This window comes from Stegodyphus dumicola, chromosome X1 (assembly GCF_044657685.1).
Source record: "Stegodyphus dumicola isolate Sdum_Otavi_A_Nest chromosome X1, ASM4465768v1".
Taxonomy (NCBI): Eukaryota; Metazoa; Arthropoda; class Arachnida; order Araneae; family Eresidae; genus Stegodyphus; species Stegodyphus dumicola.
The window spans coordinates 261,128,356-261,152,629 of record NC_140780.1 but is presented as its reverse complement, the minus strand read 5'-3'; the positions used below and the strand labels follow the sequence as shown (position 1 = coordinate 261,152,629).

General features: G+C 30.5%; 1 protein-coding gene across 2 annotated transcripts in view; it reads left to right on the top strand.

Annotated features, from left to right (window-relative positions):
- LOC118184774 (uncharacterized) overlaps positions 1-24,274 on the top strand; it is a 290,183-nt gene extending 265,909 nt beyond the window's left edge. For both annotated transcript variants that reach the window (XM_085807619.1, XM_085807620.1), the window contains one exon: positions 1-24,274. This exon is cut by the window's left edge and continues 4,163 nt beyond it. The gene's annotated coding sequence lies outside the window, so the exon portion shown is untranslated.

The following is a 24,274-nucleotide window of genomic DNA, read 5'->3' as shown; positions in this document are numbered from 1 at the left end:
GTGAAAACTTCAGATACTGTTCAACATCTGTGAGGAATATCCTGCTCTCACATTTCTGTTCCCCCATTAGGGAGGAGGAGCTTTACGGGGTTTTTCAGTTTGAGAATTTAACCATACCACCCATAGGTAGGTTGAAGAGAGTGAAAAATTCCTTGAGGGTTGCTTTAAAAAGAACCTAGTTCATTGTGTACTAATTGAAAAATGTATTAATTTAAATGGGGATTACTTTAAGTAACTGCATTATAACATTAATGAAAATTGACAAAATAAAAAAATAGAACTTTGGAAACATCCCCAGTATATTGTTAAAAAGATAATAAATTATTAAAGTGTTGTTGCTGTTAAATATATTGCTTTTAAATCACTCAATTTTTTAAGCAATGTATCAGATGCGTTGAAGGATGAAAGCTTTATGCTGTGATCAGAGGCAGTACCTCTAAGAACTGGCAATTTGCCAGGTCATAGATGGTGCATTAAAAACTTTAAATGGCATATAATGCAGCACCTTTGAAATTTGGACTTCTTTTTGTGGAGTGAATGATAAAGTGATAAATATGTTTCTAGTATTAAATATTCAAATTTTTAAAACGTTTCTGATCTTTAACTGATGTTCTTGTATCTCTGTGCAGTTAACTAACTAGTTAACTCATCTTTGCAGAGTGTTTTCTGTTTGCATTTGTGTGACAGTTATCCTTGTTTGAAACTTATAAGGAAATTTATATATTTTTTTTCAGTTTAAAATTAATAAACCAATTAATATCCATGCATTTAGGTAACTGTAGATATTATTTATTTCATTTTTTTTTTTTCATTTTGTTTACCAGTATTTCAAAATTTTGCTTTATCTTTAGTGAAATAAAGGTCAATATGAGTTAAATATAAACACTGTAATCAATGAAATTTTAATTGATTAACTACTTGGAATAAAATTTAGAAGCACAGCAACTAAGAATGGAATCCTGCAACAGTTAATGCTACACCGAAAACGTATAATACTTGGATTAAGAAACTACCTTGGTAGTGCGAATAGATTGCCTTAAACAATAACCTAGTCTAAACATAGGAAAATTTGAAGATATTAGCAAGAAACAATAAATACAACTTAGAATAATTAATTTTAATGTAAGCTTAAATATTATGACAAAGGCTTAGCATTTATTTCCTAATGACTTTGGCTGCTTCATTAACATCATTCTTGCTATGGTATGTCTCACCTTCAAGCCTTTTTTATAAAAAACAAAACTTTTTTTTGGAGGGTAGAATGATTACAAATGGATTTATTTATATCAAGAACAATTTTTCTTCTGTTGTGATTACTGTGCATTTCTTTAGAAACTATAATTTTGAATGTATTTAAACTTAATTAATTATTAAACTTTGGAAAAGTATTAATAACTGACTGTTATTTTATTATTTCATGCCAAGCAGTTTTGTGTATTGAAGATGATTCATTTTTATTTCTTCATGCATTTAATTATATCTCAGTTAAATAAATAATAGATAAAGATTTAGTATAGCATTATTCTGTTCAGATATTTTTGGCTACATTATTTTCTTTTTGCATTCGAGCATGCTTTTAAATTATCACCATTGGTATATTTCTTGCCATGTTTCTTAATAGAGTATTTTTAAGGAACACATCTACAATGCTTTGTTTCTTGGCAAGAAATGTAGAGGTATTATGAAAAAATAATTGATAAACAGAGAGCTTAAGAAACATTCAAAGGCGAACAATGCAAATTTTGCATATTTTAAATCTCTCAGTAAAATATCTGATAATAAATATTTGTAGGCTGTATGTATATAATTATGAAAAAAGTACATATGCACATAAGTCTGTAATTTATGTCTGTTCTGCCTTTCAATATTTTTTAACTTCACTTTCATGGTATAAAGTATTTGCAACTGACAGCATAATAAACTTATTTACATACATATGTTTTCATTATATTTAGAAATGCGGATCTGATTGTTTAAATTGTGTAATACGAGATTATGTAACATTTTGGTATTTTGTTTGCAGTCAGTTTGCATCTGCAGTTCAGAGTTTTATATTTATGTGTTGACTATTGTATATAGATTTTAAATGCAGGTTTTTCCTTCTTTTTTAATGAGGTAGTGCAGTTTATAAATGTTATCTGTTAACTATACTTTAGTGGAGTGAGGTGTAAATATGAACTTATTTAACAGCTGATGTTCTGATAAATTGGTCTGCTGTTGCAATAAATATGTAATTGTCACATTATTGCTTTTACCTCTTTTTATATTATATGTAGAAAATCTGTATTCTTTTTGTTTGCTATGCACGTATTTTAAAGTATAAAATTATTTATAATTTTTTTCACAAGTGCTATTATGTTTGATCTTTCATGTTTTCATCATTATCATATATGTGAACCAACTGTGACCATGTTCTAGTCACTGCTTTTAAAACACAGAATTCTTTAACACTGCCCATAAATATTATTATATATGGAATATATTTAAGATTTCAAAATATACTAAACAAAGCTGATATTTTATATAATATGAAATTAGTATATTTTCTTCTGCTTGCTTATTTTTTAAATTCCTGAATATTAATGCTTACAACTTGCATGCTATATTTTAACACACCTGCATCTATATATATTTTTACTGGTTACAGCCGAAAACATCGCGGCAAAAACACCGCGGAGAAAACAACGCAAGCCAAAACATTGTGCTACAAAACATCTTGGGAGAAAACATCACAGTTCTAAAACATCATGGTACAAAATATCGTCGTCGAAAATGAAGCGGTTAAAAAACTTCGCACTTTAAAAACATCGCCGTCAAAAATATTGTGGTAAAAAATAAAGTATCTACAAATCATCGCATGACGATAACATCGAAGACATGCATTTTTCAGGCATCATTGTAAATGGATATTCCTTGAATGATTTGTGAGCGCAAGATGGAAAGAAGGATAATTTTTACTTTCATATTTTTTATTGACTAATAAATGTTTGCTGATAAAGTAAGAAGGAAACTTAAGCATAGAAAATTAATGCAACTTATAGCACTTAATATAATTTTAAACCGACATAGTTAATTAACAAAGGTCACTAGCAAATTTTTTTTATAAAGTTTCTACTGGTAATTTTTCATAAAAAGTATAATCTAAAAAAGATTAAAAAAAAAAGAAAGGTAAGAAACTGCATGACCTTATCTATAAAAGAATTGCTAAGTTAATTATGAGACTATTTTCTTCACTTTTGTTAATCTAATACTCTTATAGTGAAAATTATTTTCTGTTTTGTTTCAGTTTATTCTTAAAGTGTCATTTTTTTTTTTCCAGTTTTTCAATTTTTTTGCATAGCAAAATTTTTACGCACAGCGGGCGGTCAGTTACTCGATTAGCTAGTTATGACAAAAGTCAGCTATATAATATTTCAGTAGTGTTTGGATTTATTATAATGGAAATAACGAGTGAAAACAAATTCGATGCCCTGGATGCAGATAATATTGATGAAGTAGTAGGCGTGATCCCTGATGAAAAGCCCCCATCTATTGTTTTCCAATGAGAGAAAGTAGACTGGCTGAGAAATACTTGTGAAGAAGAGCTTGACACACAGATGAAATCCAAAGCGATTTTCGTAAATGTCATGAATGCAGAGGATCACAGAAACGTTACAAGTTTGAGAAAAATTTGAGAAACAAGAGAAAAGATCGTCTCAGAGTAAAGCAAAGGAATTCATCAGTAAGAAAGAGGATTTTCCTCAGCTAACTGGAGAGGTGAAGGATGAGGTGAGAAAAGAAAGTAGACCTTCTTTCAGTGAGAAAGTTAAGCAAGAAGTTACTAAAATCCCGGAGGAAGCTAGAGAGACGATGTCCTGGTTGCAGGATCCCAAAATTCAGGATTTTATGGAAAACAGTATAGCGCACATGGAGAAAATCAGGAAAGCTAAAAGCACTGCCAAAAAACTTGCTGCTGGCTTTAAGGCAGCCATGTATATTATGAAATTTGCAGAATGTCAAGATTAAGTATCCTACTCACTCGTGAAGAACTTATTAGGACAAACTCATTTTCAAAAAATTTTTCTTCCCTTCGTAACAGGTAGCCTGTTTCAAGCAGCATATGACAGGGTCAGTTCTTGGGAGGGTGACCTTCCACGTGACTGGCTCCTTCCAATCAACGTTCAACTGATTTCAGAGCACTTTTGCAGCATGAGAGAGGCCTTGGCATGCTGGATCGCATGGACTAGCCACTTTTGACCTTTTTTTATCGCCTGCGGGCAGTGGTGCTCATACACCCGTTTATTTTTAAAATTACACGTGATATGCCGAAGGTGCACCTGAGTTAATGGACAAAACTCATAGTAATTGGTGCCATAATTGAAACGATGATTCTGATTTATTATATTATGCCAAAGTACACTACAGCTATCTGCTTAAGGGGTGAGATTCCTTTGTGGAGTACATTCTCAGGAACTGGTTCATATACACATTATACTTCAGGAAAATCTTCATGCAGCCTTTTTTTTTTTTTTTTTTAGAAATAATGTATACTTGTAGTGAAACTTCTTGGTGACTATCTCCCTAAGACGAACAATATTTTTGAGAACAATAGGTTTTAATCATTATGCAAGTTCACCACATCCACACAAGATTAAAAAGATATGGAATTTTGAGTGGTCGCTTTAAATTGGATTGCTTACATTTACTTTTAGATTTAGACATTTCTTATTAGCACTTTAAAAGTATTATTTAATTTTTCATATACATTTTATTCGAAAATTTCGTAGTTAATTATTGAACTTACAGTGGCCAACTTCCTAAGACAATTTTTAATGTTTTTCTTCCATGTTTCTTAGTCTTCAGAATATTTTAGTTTATGCCCTCCAGAAATATGTAGTGAAATTAAAATTAATATTTCTGAGATTCTATTTTGTGGCGATTCTTTGTCCTTGGAATTATTTGCCTAGCAACTTTGAAGCGACTATTTTTTTTTTTTTTTTTTTTTTTTTTTTTTTTTTTGCATTTAAATGACAAACTGTTTGGAATAAGAAAATGTAGCATTTTTATGTATCATTTTAAATGCTTTAGATGATTTTGAATATCAATCATAACTAAATTTTAAGATCCGGGTTCGCTTCGTTGCATGATTATTTTTTAATTTAAGTAACCAGAAAGAATATTTTTTTAATAAATTGAAAGTATTTAAGGCTTCTATGCATTAAACTATTGGAAAAAGATATCTTGAAAGAAAGCATGTTAATTTCCATAGTTTGTGTTTTAAATCAAACAAAAGTATCTTTTTCTTTTAATAATTTTACAAGTTTTATAGTTTTTCTTCATCTGTAATTAATTGTAGTTTTAGTTTCACAGTTCATAATAATAAACAAAGAAATACTGTGAATTATGTAAATCGATGAGAGGTGTGTTATTAGGTAAATGTAGAATTCAATTTATCCATGTAAAGATGTATTCCTGTAAAGAACAAATGTACTAATTGCTTGTCTGATTTCTTTACCTCAAGGCATTTTCATCTTTCACTTTACAGAGAGGAAAAAAAGGCTTCTCTATCTCTTTTCCCAGCTATAAAAGCTCTACTACAATGTTCATTATTGCATCTGCATGAAACAAAAGGAACAAAATATTACATATAAATTTATAACTTCATGGAGTTAACCATTTTTATATGGGATATGCATTCTCTTTAATATTCATGTAAGGCTTAGTTAGCATGTTGGTTGTGATTAATACTATATATTTATCCTCGAGTCACATGCTTTTTTTTGAGTGCTGGATTGCTAAAAAAAAATACTTTTTTTTCATTTTATTATTGCAGCATGACTAATTTTTTTATATAGTCCTTATTCATTTTCTATATTGTCCGTATTTAGTAGTCCTTATTATATTACATATTACAATAACGCATTTTAGTAATATTTACAAATTCGCATTGATCCTGTGACACGATCATTTTTCTCCTTGAAGGTTACTTTTGCAATAAACTTCGAATATTTCAGTTTTATCATAGAAGGGGAATGTTTTTCATACTGAATTATTTTTTATGGATATTTAGCGCTAGGATTTTGGCACGAAAAATATGAACTGAATTTTATGCTCTAATTTTCCATTATATTGGACCAAAAGTTTTGGGAAATCCTCTTGTTTGAATTTGAAATTTGAAAACTAATACATATAAAAGTAAAAAATAGCAGTTTTTCTAAATTGTTTTGAATTTCTTTTAAATGAATGTCAAATGCTGTAATGGTTGAAAATTGCTATAAAATTATAGCTCATAGGAAATGTAGAATTATTAAACAATCAGATAATTATGAATTTTCTCATCTGTATTCATAATTCTTGAATCTTTTGTTTAGTATTGAGTCATGTATGATTATTTCACTAATGACCTAGCTAACTACAGTGTTATCAAATAAGTCTTACAAAATGCATAATATTATGATGCTTAAAATCATTTAAACAATATAGATAATGGATATCTGGTTACATCTTTGTGTAAGGTCTTTCTGAATTGTATAAAAAAATTTTTGCTTTATATTTATTTTATTGACAAATGTTTAGAAAGCAGACTTAAAAATCTGATTGACTTAAGGTCCTTGCATTTATGACTTAAATGAATGTAGGTCTTTATACCGAAAATAATGCTAGTTTCATAACTCCCTACAATTAAATATAATATGAATTTCTTGCATATGTATGAAATTAGCACTTTGAATGACACATACAAAATCTTAATTTTTGATTTTCTTTCTCCAGTCCAGCATCAAAGAACAAATAAATTCAGCAGTTTTAATGAGCAAGATTTCTAGTTTTTCTACAATATTCATTTCATTTATTAACAATTATTTATAGAGTTTGAGCTTAATTGCAGGAGAGAAGACTAGAAATGTTACCCTTTTGTTTTCTTGTTTACCTGCTGTTAAAGTATCTGGAAGTGGCATTCAAGGGTAATTTGAAGTTTTTATTTAACATTAATATACATCTTAAACAAAATGAAGTAATGTGATGTACATTATAGAAGAAGATATAATTTTACCAAATAATTACAATATTATTTTTAAAAAATACTGGTGTAAATAACTTATTTTTCTTTCATGTCTTTCTTTTTCTTTTTTTTTTTTTTTTTTTTTTTTTTATCACATTACTAGACAAACTGCGTACTCTTGACCAATCTTACTCTAAAAAGGTGTGATTCCTGGACTAATCGTCCAAAAAATTTTAAAAATCATTTAAAATAGGAAAAAGGTTAGATAGGAGGCAGGCAACTGAAGAGCATTCGATATTCCCGTTTGAAAAGTAAAGAAAATATATATCTTTTCTCATTGTAGATATATTTTTTTTTAACACAAGCCAACCTTTTCACATATAAAATAAATACAGCTTTGAAAGCTGCAGATCTCAATAAGTTCAATCTCAATGCAGATTTCAAAAGTTTTTTTGATGCACTTCAAGTTCCATAACAAACATAAAAATTCCTGCCAAAGGCATTTCTCGTGAATAAAAAATGCATTTTTATTTTAACTAAATATGTTTACTTTTTGTTTATTTGTATTTTTCTGTTGATTAGTTCTTAAATGTTAATAATTTTTAAAGAAATCGATATATTCATATGCTGAAAAATTCTTTCCCTATGCTATTCACACACTCATATGGGTTTTTTTATACGGAAATAAGTAATGGATATATACTGAAATAGGTTTTTTACATTCATATATTGAAAATATTGAAATTCATATATTGAAGTCTTTCTTCATGCTACTCATATAGTGAAAAATGTTTCCTTATTCTGAAATAAATACCGAATAGATACTGAAATGTTTTTTATATTCTTTCCTCATGCTATTCATATACTAACTTGTTAGTTTTGAAAGACTTTTTTTAACTTTTCCTCTATATTAATTTCCAAACTTAAGCTGAAACTTCGTTTGTAACATTAAACCACAGTGTTTTATAAAAGAAGACTCCCATCATAAGTCATCTATTTTATGAAGCAATATAGAGATTGTTTGTTGAATTACATAATCACCTTATATTAATGCTTATTTCTCAGATCAGTTTATATCTAAAAGGGCATCCTGAAAAGTTCATTTAAAATAGCCCATGCTACTTTCAGATTTTGCAGTGCGTCAGGAAATAATATTTTGAATCTATATTTTAATCAAAAGTTGACATTCTTACACTGCTTTATAATCCACTCTTTTTATGATTTTTAAGTAATTATAAAAATTTATAGTTTTTGTTGAATAATGAAAAATATTTATGGCACCCTTATAAAATTTAGCGTAGATATTTCAGCCTTGTTCAAAATTTGTAGCTTAAGAATAAACAATTTTACTTTCCTTCATTTCGTTAAAAGGTGATATCATGTCAAAACTTTGCAAATAATGCACCATCTGTTAATGCAGTTATAAAAATTAATTAAAAAGTAATAAATACTTCATTGTATACATTAAAAAATTAGGAAAGTGAGAAAATTGTAAATTTAGCAGAAATTTCCGCCTAAGGTAGAAATAATATTTAATATAGTTTCAAAAATATTTGCGATTTAGCTATGCGTCTAAAACCCTAAGCATATTTTGAGAATATATTTTTTTAACAAAAGACCGATGTTTATAGTGTTATCCATTACAGAAAGACATGAAACTCTCTAAATACCTTTCATATTTATCAAATTAAACTTCTATTTATGTACCACTTTATATTTAGCAAATGAAAAACTGCTGTTAAGAATTTATAAGGTTAAATTTACATTATTGTTATACAATAAATTATTTTTTAAATTATGTTATACGTCAGTTATGATCAAAATTGAAATGACTAGGAATTTAAAAGCAAATCTCTTTTCAAATCAGTTTTCAAATGTTCCTCCTTTTAAATATGCTAAGATATGTAATAAAATACCGTATTGTCTCAAAACATAATTGTGTCATATATAAAATAGGTTTGTCTTATAAAAATTTTTCAGAACGACCAAAGGGGCTTGTGTATAAGATGTGCCCACGTATATAAATTTGATATATCAAAGTAAGTTACAAGAAAAGCCATTAAAAGTCTAATCTTATGATTTGAGATAAAATTAAAATATCTCCCATTGCTTTACGAGTTAAAAAAATACTCTTAAACGTATTCTTTAATATTTAGCTGCCTGATCAGGATTTCAGAAAGGCATAGATATTAAAAATTTCGTCTTATATGCAGCCACAATGGTATTAAATTAACTGAATTTTATTAAAATATAGATAGCTTATTAAACTAAAAATTTATCCACTATAAACAAATATCCTAAAGTCATTTTCTCACGCAAACATGAGTTAACTGAAAAATGAAACGAAATAAAATTTTAAATGATAGGAATTTTTCAAAAATCTCCTTATTGTTAATACCAAATAGAACGTAACTTCAGTAGAGAGCTGATTCAGATAATTAACTCCTTTCTTATGGATCGGACTTTCTTCGTGCACATGGGTAAAGACTCCTCTGACTACAAGAAAGTGATGACCGGCGTCCCACAGAGATCCAATTTAGGGCCCATCTTGTATTTGGTTTACGTGGCTGATTTGCCTACAGAAAGCTTGGATCATAACTGTTTTATGGGCTGTTATGCGGACGATACGGCGCTTGCTGTCAAGTCTGCATCACCTAATTTCGCAATCACTAAACTACAGAGTCTAATGCCGCACCTTGAAGATGTTTGCCTATGCGTTACCTGCCTGGACTTCTGTTCATAAAAGAGAACTCAATAAATTGCAAGTTACGCAAAACAAGCTGCTCAGGATGATGACCAGAGCGCATTACTTTGTATCGAATCAGACGCTTCACAGGGACTGGAAACTTGAGACAGTAGAGGAGTATTTGCACAGAATGAATGCAAAATTCTTCAAAACAGCACAGGACTGTAGGCACATGGGAGACCTTAATATATTGTTCTAGAGAAGGACTCCATTTATAAACCGCTCGCGGCCCACCACACTCGGGAGTTAAATTTTTCTACTTAGTTATCTCACCGCCTTGTATGTTAGTACTTTTATTACGCATTTAATATTGTGAACTTGTATTTTATGTTATTCTGCATACTACGTCATTTATTGTATATAGCTTAGTATTTATTTATGCTACTTTCACATGTATTCCTTAAATTATTCTTGTATCACTTGTCTGATTTGTCCTTGTTCCCTCACTGCATCAACGCAAACATACACCACAGTGTACCTCACTGCATCAATACAAACATACACCACAGTGTACCTCACAGCTCCTGAATTTGGCTTATCTTGTGTTAAGGCTCTTCTATGCCTTTATGACGCATGGTCACCCCCTTTTACCACCTTAATCACTTTACCGACTTGTCAGGAAACTTTATCATCACGTGCCCACTGGGCCTTGCTTCATGAGCCGGACACATCGCGCCGTGTGCGATATCCCGGCCTCAGGTTCCTGATCGAGGATTGGAGAAGTCGACTGGTGTACGTGAATATAGTATGACACGTTTTTTCTGAGCTCTTGTAGTGCCATTTTCGCCGCCATTTTGAATGTGCATGGATTATCTCGAATTAATTATTATTTTGCTGCGACTGCTGTGTCATTTCAGATGTGATTATTGGAAGTATTTTCGACATCTGTGCGGTGTGTTTTTCGCGAACTGATTTCTGCGATTTTAAGTGAATTATTGTGTTGTGTTTCGTGCAAAGTTCGACTGTGTAATTATGGAGGGTAATGAATACCCCCCGCTACCTACAGTCATGGATACTGCTCCGGTTTCGTCGGATGCCCTCATGCTTAATATTTCGGTGGATGCGCTCAATTATGGAAATGTGATTTTGGATCCATGTTGGCAAGAAATTGTGTTTAAGGACAAGTTTACGGAAGAGGACTTTGTAGCTGCTACGCAATACGTTCAACCTAATTTCAAAAGGTCTTATGATCAAGTGGAAAAGTCACTAAACATTGGTAGTTCGACCCGAGTTTCTAATTCCAGAAATCCCCAAGCTCTTTCTTTTTTTGTACTTATTTACTGCATAAAAATGTATCATAAAAATTTCAGTTCATGAAGCAAAAATATTTTTAAATTTATTCTTTAAAAATATTGCAAAAAATCCCTTTAATAAGAAAAAATAAGGAAAGAAATTAACTCGGATTCGGTGATTGATACCTGGTTGCCAAATTATATGTAACCGTTTCCAGAAGCTTAGAGTTTATATGGATATCAATAAATTAAGGATTGTTTCTCAAACTAATTTTCTTAACATGCTTATTCCAGAATTTTCTTTTCACACTGTAGCGCTTAACTTTATGAGTTGTCTATAGTCATCCAGTTTCTGTGGCTGTGGTAACTTTGCATACCTTCTGACAAGTAGTTATATTATTTTTAAACACTGTATATTAATTCCTGTTGACTATCAGTATATTATTCACTTCTCTCACAAGTGCAAATATTTATTTAGTGCACAAATCTACGTAAAATAGCAATAAAATTTCAGTTATGCGGAGCTCCTGATCAATTGCTTGTTTTAGATTGAATGAAATTAAGCTTAATGTTACTGTTAACTAGCTTGTTATTTATTTAATTGTACGTTTCTAATTAATTATATGTTCAGATATTTCCAAGTATATTACACAAACTTTTGCATCCCAATTTTTAGTTTTTGGTTAAAGAAATAAGCTTTCATTTATTGAGATGCCTGATTCATTATATTAATTTGCAGTTTTGTTTATTTAATTCTTTTCTTCTAGATAAATTTTAGAAAAAATTTCTTAGCATAATAATTTAAATTTATACGTCAGTGTCCCAAATGCATAGTAATGTTGTTATAATAGATTTCATGCTAAGCTTTTTTTAAATTTAACTTTTAATTTCTGCAAACATTTACATGATTACTTTAATTAACGAAAAATATTTCAAGCACATTTTAAGACACTTTGATTCGGAATAATCTTTTGCACGCAAGTGAACTATATTAAATTTTCCAGTCTAGTTCAGACAGCTTGACTATTATTGATGCAATTTATAAAAAAATATAATTGGTATGCTTTATAATTATTTAATTTATGATATTATTATAATACTCTTTGCTCTAATATTGTAACTAATGAAAGATGCTTGTAATGCTAATATGTATGCGTACCGATACCTTTTATTTTCTTTGTTAGCTCTCCCATTTATTGCTGTTTTTCAAGTAATTAGCCTGCTTGTTAGATATTCTTTACTTGTTCTTCTGATTGTTGATATGTAATTCTATTTCTTTATTTTTATTTTCCTCTTAGCTACAATTGGCTTCGAAAAGTTAAGTTGTAACCCTGTAGGCAACGGGAGAACGAAATTCTGATTCGCGCAGTTGGACCATAGCAGGACGGGGGGTGGATTTTCCATTCGCGCATTTGGAACCCACCCCCTTTTTCTAATCTTTTTTAGATTATACTTTTCATGAAAAATTACCAGTAAAAACTTTTTAAAAAATGATTTATTAATGACCTTTTTTAGTTGACTATGTCGGTTTAAAATTCTATTAAGTGCTATAAATCGCATTAATTTTCTATGCTTAAGTTTCCTTCTTACTTTATCAGCAAAAATTTATTAGTGAGTAAAAAATATGAAAGTAAAAATTATCCTTCTTTCCATCTTGCGCTTTCAAATCATTATGAGAATATCCATTTACAATTATTAAAACCTGAAAAGAGCATGTCTGCAATGTTAATGTCATGCGATGCTTTGTAGATACTTTATTTCTTACCACGATATTTTCGACAGCGACCATTTTTACTTACATAAATAAGGTCAGATTTCAGTTTAGATCTATTTGCATAAGATGTGTTGTATGCAGCTTGTTTACAACTATTCAGAAATTTTAATTTTTATTATTTTGCTGCAGTTGTTCAGTGTTAAAATTTCCGTGTGTATCTCATAATAGAATATTGTTAACCTTTAATTCAAATAGCCAAATAAAAGGATTATGGATAATGAAAGCAATTAGAATTCTTTTCATTCTCTCTCTCTTATTTTTAGAAGTGCTTTTTTAAACCAGCAAAACCTCTTGACAGATAATGCAGATTTTGAAATTTTTATGAATACTTTTTTAAAAAATGAAAATTGACATTAACAAAAAAAAAAAAAAAAAGCTGTGTAATTTTCTGTAAATTTTAACTTTTGCTAATCAATCTTTTGAAAAAAATTGATGTTGAGTTTTAGCTTTGCTGCTTGAATTTTAAAAAATCATATATTAAATTTCATCTTTAATTGATGTTATTAATTTTCTTGGAATCTATATGTGCTTTATGAGAAGATTTTAATTTGAATTATTAATGAGTCTTCTATATTTTGCTGTTAATGTTAGAAATAATTTATAGGCCTTTATAAATAATCACTGCAAATTTTTTCTGTCGTGCAGTGCATTTCGCTAAGGCAACATAATTTCTCTATGATATAGGTTTGCATGATTGAAATGATATGAAAATATTTTCAATTGTGTTTTAGTATATGGATGCAGCTGAAAATAATTTCTGCTGCTCTTTCTGCTTGATATATAATTATGAGAACTTCATGCTGTAAGAAAGTGTTCTTTTATATTTTATAGTAAAGACATTGGATATAAAATATATGAATCAGCAATTTGAATAGGGCAATTTAATAAACTAGCTTAGAAAGTTAGTTGATTAATGGAAAATGGTGATAAGTTGAAGAATAAAAAATCTAACTTAGAACAAATTATTGCAGTTATTTTGATCAGCTAAGTTTTTTATATCTCTAACTTCTGCGTGATTTTTTTTAAAATAGTGATTAGCAAAATGCTTCATTTTCTTTCAGCCAGCATAGCTTTATGTTTATGAACAGTGCTTTTTCTATGAATAAAATATTAAAATCCCCCAACACAGACGCATGCATTTTTATAGATGTAAAGTGGTGAAAATAAGAATTTTTTGTAAGACGTGCTTATAAATATTTTACAGGTGTATAACTTTTAACTAGCTGTCTCCCAAAAAAAAAAAAAAAAAAAAAAAAAAAAAAAAATTAAATAAATAAGTAAAATAAAAAATAAAAAAAAAGGCAAACTTGTCATCATAAAACTAATGTAGTGTAATTGGTAATGTTATAATGGAATATTGTATTTATTGTTATTGATCTTGCTTTAGTTGTAGAGTGCCCTCTGCTTGATAAAAATCAGATCATATGTAGACACATTAGGTTAATTGGAAAAGCAGAGAGATGAAAAATTAGCATTCGCCTTCGCCGGGAATCTAACCACGGACCTCTGGATATCGGCCCATCGTGCAGAACCACGACGTCACGAAGGCACGCTAGGAAGGCGGGAGAAATACCTTATAGCTACTTTTCCATTTTGCCGGCGCAGGCAATAAAGTCTCCAATAATGGTACAACTGATGCCAAACGGAATATCCTCGCTGTTAGCCTTTTACACCTTATTTTCAAAACAAGTCGCAGTCATTTCTTATCAGAATGATTGTTTCGGTTAATCTTCAGATTATGGTAACTTGGAGATTTTTTGGCGAAAGTTTGGCGACCAACCCTGCTACAGCAACTTGCTAGTTTTTTTTGGTTCACGAAGGCATTTTTTTCCCCCTTTTACACAACATTTTTTTCCAACAATCTGCTAGCCGAATTACGCTTATGCTAGAACTTTTATGGAACAAAAGTGCTTAATCATGACGAAGATTAGGTGCGAAATTGGGAGAAAGGGCAGAATCGCTCACTGCTTGCCACGTTTTTAAGAATTGCATATACACGGTATCATCCATGTACATGTCGACCTATTTTCACTTAAAAAAACATTCCAGAATTTCACAAAAATGGCATTGCGCACACTCTTGACTTTATCCATCTACACGGCTAAAGTCCTAGCTAGTAACCTTTATCGCCTTACCAAAATGTCGCCAAACTACCTGTTACCATATTCCAAAGATTAGCCATTGTTTCTTTCAATACTGGCATATAATTACATAGAATTTTTACCAGATAGTTAAATTTTATGCCCTATAGCCACTCGCGGTAATTAAGTCAATTAAGATGTCATCACACCGCTCACCCGAAGGCGAAAATATAGAAAAGGCAAAGTCAAGTGTTAAATTCATCAATTCTAATGAGAATGCACCAGCGAAATAAAGCACTGCGGTTTTACATAAACTATTCGTACGAATTTGAAGTAATTATTGCATTTAAACTCGTATTCCAAATTAAGATTTAACTTGAAATTAAGTAGTTTACGTGAGATGAGATCACTTGGGGTCACGTGATACGAACCGGTGAATCAGGATGTTGAACTATGAAAGCATAGTAAATTCTTAAACTAATGTTAGTTTACAAATTTATTTTCTTTATTTATTGGCTTTTTACAAATGTTAAACGATATTAAAATGTTTATGCCTTCAAAATTAAAAATTCTTAGAACTAACATTTGTTAAAATTTTTTATGTGTATACTGTATGTTGTCGGCAATAAAGTCTGCTTGGCGAGATTTGCGCCGGTGAAACGGAAAAGTACCACCTTATACATATTCCAAATATATTTTAGTTAGTGGCTAAGTTTAATAGAGAGTAATTTGTATATTGAAAATTGTGAAGTCAACATTAATGTTATGTATCCATATAACAATAAATGACTGTTCAAATAATTAATATATAAACATATATTCATGCTTTATTAATACAGTTTTAACACTGATGATGTTGTTTCTCTCTTTTCATCTTGTGATTCTTGAACTTGTTTTGTTCAACTGTTGGAATCAAAATTCTATTAGCATTTTACCGAATTCTTCAGTTTTTCCTATTAAGGGCTCTAATAGAGAGATTTCAGTCACATATATTGAAACCGTTCTGGAAGAGCAGCTTCAGTGTCTATCGGTTTTTAATTCCTTTTTACATTTTTTAAAGTTATTTAAATTTTTAATTAGTTCTTTATCAGTTTTAGTTCTCTGTTGAATTAAATTTCGCATTCCACATTCATATTTCTCTCCAGCTAAATGTTTGCACTTTTCTCTTATAAGTTATAGGATTTGCTTCGTGTAGGCATGATCGATGTTTTCAGTGTTCCTTCTTCATCCTACATTGACCATTCCGTTTCGAATCAAAGTGCGAAAGTGTATGATAACACTAGAATATTTGTGTATCATTTTTTAAATGGAAGACCTACAAACAACCTTGAGGGGATTTAATAGAATATTTTGTCTCTGAAGAATTGATCCCCCCGCCCTCCAATATATGTTAAAGAAACCTCAAAGAGGAGTTTCATAAACACAGGCTTTTATATCAATTAATATATATTTGTTTTGGCTTTTGGAAATTTGAACTTAATAAACGACTCATTTTATTAACCAGGAAGTTTGTGAAGTGGCAGTTACTGGATGCATGAATAAAAAATACATCACTAGTGTCGGCATTTAGGATATCCACAGATGTGAACTATTGAATTATATTATTAAAACTAATTGTGTTAGTGTTCTGAGTTGCCTTAAAAAAGTCCTACATGATTTTTGTAAGGTGACTCATATGTAAGTTCTTTATTCATGCTTATAACTGATGTATTAAACAGTAAAAGAAATTAAAAGGCTCTTTGGATTAGTGAGATATGAGGAAAAAATATGATAAGTGTTCAAAGTTTAAATTTTTTATGCATGAAATATCAACTTATTATATTTTGCCAAAAATATTCCTGTCTAGTTATTGACTATTCAGGAACAGATATTTTCTTAATGACAATCCCTGATCTAAAAGAAAATGCAATGAAACTTTACAATAGTACATAATTCAATGTATTGTAGTTTATTTACACTTATATTCTGTTTTAAATCAGCAGTTTTATTGTATTTGCTATGAGAATAAAGCATACAATAACAATAAGAGTCATGTAATAAATCATGAAGCACACAGTGATCGTTCGAAATAAAACAAAATTAAACGTGCAACTTTAAAGTTCATACTGAAATGAAATAATTGTATCAAGGGTTGAATTTTGGGAAGGAAGATCATCCCACAAATAATAATAAATCAATCAAAAGTATTTCAGTAACATATATCATAGTTGTATGCGAAAGGAAATATCTTTTAATTATTATTAGCAAAATATGGAGTGTTCTTTGCTAAAAAATAAAATCATATGCACATTTTAAAATTCAAATGTATACTTATGATAGAAAGGATGAAAACATTTATTCATGTGAATTTGTAGGGTTTCTTTCCTTGTAAATGGAAAAAAAAATTGCCTTATAGTGTGTGCTAATAATTTTGAAAATTTCTGAAGTTTTGATATTCAATTACTTTTCTGCGAATTAATACAGGAAATACCTCTTTAATTCTATAGTATGATCAATGGAAAGTTAGTTGTAAGATTAAAGGTCAGTGACTTAATGTGTAGTTTCTATTGCTTTTATGAATAGTTTGGCATCCTTTTTATACAACGCTGGTTATTATAAATGTAACATCAGGAAAGAAGAGATTTAAAAGGTACATATAACTTGTGTTGAAGACATAACTTGAATTGCAAGGACGAAGTGAACATCGTAGGTGGCAATAATCACTGCTACGCGGCTCCAGATATATAGAGACGTCAAATATGTTTACTGTATGCCAGTCTATGAAAGTCAACATGATGCAGAAATTTATTTGGGATAACTAATGCTGGTGTCTGGCGAGCTAATCGCCGTGCGATCATGGAATCATATGATGATCAGTGGGTGATAAATCTGGTGAATTCAGAAGTTTTGGCAGTAGTGGTACATAGGAATTATTCATTGTTAGCTGTTTCATATAACATTTGATCATGCATTATGGGAATTTACCTACAGAGATGCTCTGAAGATCAAATGCGTTACATGTTCAAAGTCTTGGTATGTACACGCCATACACTGTAGTGAAATCCCGTATGCATATTTTATTCATTAATAACTAAAGTAGGTGTCACAGACCATATGAATCTGTAAGCATTTAATAATTGTAATAAAAAAGGAATGTTTAAGTTTTGTATCTCTGGATGTAGTTTATAATGATCTCCATTGTAACTTATAATGCAGTATGTAACAAACAGCAGTTTACCAACTCATAATGGAAATATATTTTTTCATAAATCTTGATCCAGGCAAATCTGTTGTGTATTTTTTTAGGTAATTTTGAAGAAGGTTCTTTTTGCACTTTCAAATATTTAGGTAATATATTATTTAAGTGCAAAATTATTCTCCTTTTAATTTTATTTTTAAATTGAGAATGAAAATTAACAATAAATTTGACTTTTATTACATGTTTCGTTTTCTGTTATTTATATTGCTGTGAAATATTTCTTGAAGATTTAGTTGACAACTCAGGTAAACTCTCAAGGGTAAGTGTAGAATTAATTTCTCAGGCAAATATGTCTATATATACACACATATATATACTTATATATTTATAAATATAAATGAGTATGCATTCACATGTATTTTTACATGTCTGCTTTTAAAGCATTCTTATTTTTTACAATTTAAATGTTTAAATATTATTAGTTGTAAGTGTTTACTGATAATTTATATTGTGAAAGAAATGGCAAGTAATAGAAAAGATATTTTTCTATGGCTACTTATTTTTTACTTCATTGGGAAAAATGGTTAGTCTCATTCTGTTATTTGCATTTATGAAATCATATGTTGTTCCCTTCTTTGGAAAGAATTTTTCAGAAAGAAAAGTTGGATAAAATATGTATTGAAGAGAGATTTTAATGTGGTTGGAAATATACTAAAACCCCAAAATATTAATTTCTGTAAATTTCTTGTAATCAGGTTTTAATTATGATGTATGAAACTAATTTTAGTAGTATAAATGTTTAGGCTTGTTATTTCAACTCAAATATAATTGTCTATCTTATGTACAAAAATTGAAAGGTAGATAGTGCAAAGCATTAGGAAAAGTATTAATAATCAGATTTTCAATGATAGAATTGTTTAGAATAAAGCTTTTTTATGTCATTATATATTGCTATTAAAGTGTTTACTGCATGTTAACTTACTTTATCACACAGCTGTTATGAAATAATAGAAATTTTTAAAATTATATTGATAAGCAATAGTATCTTATAGTCGACTATTCAATTTAAAGCTCTGTTTTCATCTAAGTATTTGATTTTGAAATGTTTTTCTGAAAAGTAGCCCCCTTCTTATTAAGTGTGTATGGAGGGGATTATGCTTAAAAAATTTTGGGGGTAAATTTTATCTAAACGATGAAAGACTTTTAATGGCTGTGTGTAATTGTTGATTAGCAAAATATTATCTTCCTATTGTGATAAATATTGCTATATCATGTAAAGATGAAAAATCGTAGTATTTTAAGATTCATCTGATTATTTTTGTAATAACTCCTTTTTTTATTAAAAATAACTGAGTAACAAATAACCTAATTCAGAAATTAAATTGTTTAAATCCAGTTTTTAAAACCGGGAATTAAAAAACAATTTCGACTCAAATGTGTTTCATTTGATGTATTCATAAAAATTCCTTTGTGAGAAATGTGTTACATCTGGCTTATTTGTGAAAACCATATTTCATCAGGTTTATTATAATGGGCTTCACTGATTGAGAAATGTTTCAAGTTTATTTTATCCGTTCGTGGTTTAATAAACCACTTCCCTTTTAATCAGCATCTGGAATCTCAGTTCTGCATTAACAACATTTCAGACTCAGACACTGAACAGCTTATTGCTGACTTCCATTCCAATTTTACAACACAGCCATGCACAGACAACATTATCTCAGCCATGCCATCGGAGGTCTGTCTCTATATCATGCGAATTGCAAAAAGGAAGAGCCCTGGAGTAGACAGGGTCACAAATGAGATGATCAAGCACTTCCCTGTCAAGATAATACTCTACTTCACCAAGTTAATGAATATCATACTACGATGGCAATACTTCCCAACCTGTTGGGAAACTGCCAAGATTGTCCCTCTGCTAAAGCCAAACAAGCCTGCGACTGCTCCTGAGAGTTACCGACCAATCAGTTTGCTAAGCTCAATTAGCAAAATCGTGGAAGCAGTTATTCTCCATAGACTAAACATCTTTCTGGATGAGCAGAAGATCCTCATAACCCTATCAGTTTGGGTTCAGGTGTAAGCACTCGACAACGCATCAACTCTACAGAGTTGTTGAGTTAATAAGCAGTGGGATGCAACAACATCGTGCCACTGGTGGGCTTTTTTTAGATGTCGCCAAGGCCTTCGATAGAGTATAGCTGGATGCCCTCATATACAAATTATACAACCTGGGACTCCCAGGCTACATCACAAACATAATTAAATCCTACCTAATCGGTAGACACTTTGTTGTTCATGTTTCTGGTTCATTATCCACAAACCGGCCTATACGGGCTGGTGTTCCACAGGGATCCTTTCTGGGCCCTACCCTATTCAATATTTACGTGAACGACATCCCCACTACACACAACACAACACTAGCCATGTATGCAGACAACACAGCGATTCTTACGCAAAGTGCATTTGTTAGTTCAGCAATACAACAGCTACAACACCACATCCACTCGCTAGAGACTTGGCTGACCAAATGGAAAGTCAAAATGAATGTCGACAAGACACATGCCATACTGTTTACTACTAAGAAGAATTTCACCAACTACAACACCACATCCACTCGCTAGAGACTTGGCTGACCAAATGGAAAGTCAAAATGAATGTCGACAAGACACATGCCATACTGTTTACTACTAAGAAGAATTTCCCGGCTCACCTGCAAATGTATGGTGTGGATATTCCCTGGGTCAAGCAGGTCCCTTATCTTGGGGTGATCCTCAGTAAATCTCTTACATGGAACCCACACGTTACACATATTTTCAGGAAGTTTCGAGCTAGTAAAGCTTCACTCTTCCCCTTAATTGCTCGAAACAGTGTTCTATCTATTGATAATAAGTTGCTCATTTACAAAACCATGTTGCGTCCAATTCTCAGTTATGCATGCCTCGTCTGGGCATACTCGTGCAAAAGTTTGAGAAGGCAGCCTTGTTTCCCTCTTATTTTTCTCTTTTTCCCGTAATGTTTGTTTTTCTTGCATTTTGTTAATTTTTTATTTCACAACACATTTACATTTTTAATTGAGGAATCAGTTGAAAAGAGCCCCAGGACACGTGTTTGCCAATCTAAAATATTTTGCATATTAAGGCAACCTGCAGCATCTGTTGTGTTTATTAAATGTTACCACAAAGGCTTATTGCCATCCTCTAAAAATAAATAAATTATATTGCCTAATCGCAGACACTTGGATGTTATTTAAAGGAAGTGTCTGCAGTCGCGATAAAATGCTTCCAAGAAACACCTTACACTGCAGCAGAATGCAAAATTTCAACATGTGTTACATAACTACTGTTCTTTACCAGTAATTAACATTTAATATTCAGTTGTACCAAAATTTCAAGAATGAAATGTAACTTATTACATTCATTACTTAAGCTTTACTGAAAATTACTGTATTTTAAAATTATGAAAGAGAAAAAGATAGGTGTATGAGAAATATTTGGTGTAAAATTCTGGAATAATGATTTTCTTCACCTTATTTTGAGGTTACAAGAAAAATTAAGCTTAAACCGTGAAAAAATTTTAAAATGGCTTTAATAGAAATCATTGTGTTTTTTTAATCACGTAATGTTTAAAATATCGCATGCCAAAAATATTTGCATGAAGTTTAGGTGATCCATCTAAAAAGTGACAAGAATAAAGATGCATACCTCCTTTATTATTGTTTATTTAAATGAATGACAGTCATTTAATAAATATAAATTTATAATTGTCAGTGAAAGCCCATCTGAAGTTTATTATCGCTTAAAAACTGGATTTACATTCAGGTCTTGCATTTCCAAGTACTTAGCAGCATCTTTACCGTAGAAGCATATGTTCTGCATTTCAGTAACGTCTTTGGCACATACCAGTCATGCTTTTAATTTAAATTTTAAATGTACAGTACCAAGCTTGAAAATATACGAAGTAAATTAATTGATTAATCTTTAAAATGTGCTATAAAGTATGTATTCTTATTAAACTGGAATTTTTTGTTTAGTTTTGAGGATCAGTGTAAAAACTTTACATGCATTTTAGTTTAATTACATTAATTTGGAACTAAATGATGTAGTTGGGGTAATAAATTTCATAATAAAATTAGATTATTATCTTATGAAGCAGTATCACAGGTTATAATAAATGTGGTTATCCTACATTAATTTTTATATTATAAATTTTATATAAAAAATGTTAATGAACTCCAACCAAATCTCTTGCATTCATATTTTATATAAAAAAGTTGTATCCCTTCCGAAAGTAATGAGTCTTTCTCTGTCTTTAATTTCTGTACTTGTTTTATTATATTATTGTATCTTACTTTTTTTATTATACTATTTTGGCTAATTGCTTATTTTCTATTCCTGAAAATTATTACTTGCAGTTCCTTATTTTACTTATGTCAGTATGTAAATTTCATGTTTTGATTTGATGTAAAATTTGATGTTTTCGCTGCTGACATTAGAGTTACAAGATGCATTTTCTGGATTATCGAAGATGAGACGGTAGCCAGGAAAAATATTCATGTTAATTAATTTTCTTATTTTCATAGACTTCATCTTCGCTACAATCAATGGATGTATTGTCCAGTTTTCAAAGGACCAACTTTTAAAATATGTAGTACATGCGAACCATTCTTAATTCCAGTATTTATATGAGACGTTAGCTATAATATAGCTGTTTATATGGAAAATGTATTATTTCTTACTATATAGGAGTATAGTTGTTTCGAAGATGAGATATTTTGATTGAATTTTAGACTTGTTTGTTCTTTAATTGCTCAGAAATTACTGATAAAAAAGTGCAGTTTGTGAATTATATTTTGCTTTTTGTAAAAGTGAAACACATGTTGTGTAATCTTAAATAAAATGTATTTGTATTTTGTCCAAGTTGTCTGAAATTTGTTTAGTCGGATTGTTTTAAGTGACTGAGAGACGATATTGTAGCTGTTTTACGCATTTCCACTTTGTTAAAACGTATGTAATGCAGGCGCGTAGCCGGGGGGGGGGGGCCCTGGGCGCCCGGGCACCCTCACGCTTCACCACTACCTATACTTAAAAGCAGTGCTAATTAATTTTTAAAATATTGCTTTCCAGCTTCCCAAAAATTTCGTGACTAACAAAGAATGAACGGAAAGTGCGATTTCCAATTTAGAAGTAAGATCAGAAAAAGTCATCCTTCCTCAGCAAACAAGAGGCGGGAAAATACTTCGAAGATTAGGTGACACTTTCAAGTCGTAAAGCTTTTGTTCTTTTACAGTTCTGAGTAACCCTCCGTATCCGGTTCCACTTTCCCTCTAGCTATCAAGCTTAACCCATTAGCCGCTGGTGTTGCGTTAACGCAACGGTCAAAATAAATGCGTATATAAATATAACTACCAAAGATATTTTATACCAGCAGATGATTTTGTGTAGGGAATATTATGCAGATTATTTCTGTAAAAAATATTTGCCTGCAACAATCATTTTGTTTATAATAATTAATCTCATACTTTAAGCAAAATTTTCGACCGGATATTTTTGCTGAAAATATTTAACGAACGAATTGCAGTCTTTATGAGTGATCTATTTTTAATCAAGGTCACCGCTTATCAGAACATTACACCAGTCAGATGTTTATATTTGTGTTGGGAAGGAATGGAAAGCAGGTGTTGGGTTGACGCAACGTCAGCAGGAAACGGGTAGTCAATCTCCTGTTTCACTCATTCCTTTCGATATTCTGCTTCATGTTCTGGTTGTTTAAAAATACCTAGAACGAGGTATCTTACATTAGAAGAAGCCCTTCAAAGATTTTTTGATGAAGAAACAGATGATGATAATGTTAATAATGACCAGAATAAAACTGATATTGTTGTTGTTCCCCCAGAAATTGCAGAGGCTAGTGACGAAGAAGAAAGGAATAGCAATGTTTTAAATAATGGTAATGATATTTTACCAAATGATACTTCTGGGGAAGTTGAAATTCACGTAAGAAGTAAGTTTCAGCCTTCTAAAAGAAGTTATACTCATACTAAAAAGTTTCATAAGCAGAAGACTTAGATCTTGAAGTGGATAAAAAAGGAACTGTTAGTTATGTCTCAGGAAGAACATGAAGAAAGAGATAGAATAGAAATTATAAAAGACAAAACAGAAGGTAAAACTAGTGCACAGGTTTTCGATTTTCTTTTTGGTTTAGACATTTATTCTCTTCTTGTTGAACAGACAAATATATACGCTCAGCAAAAAAAAAAAAAAAAAAAAAAAAAAAAAAAAACAGAA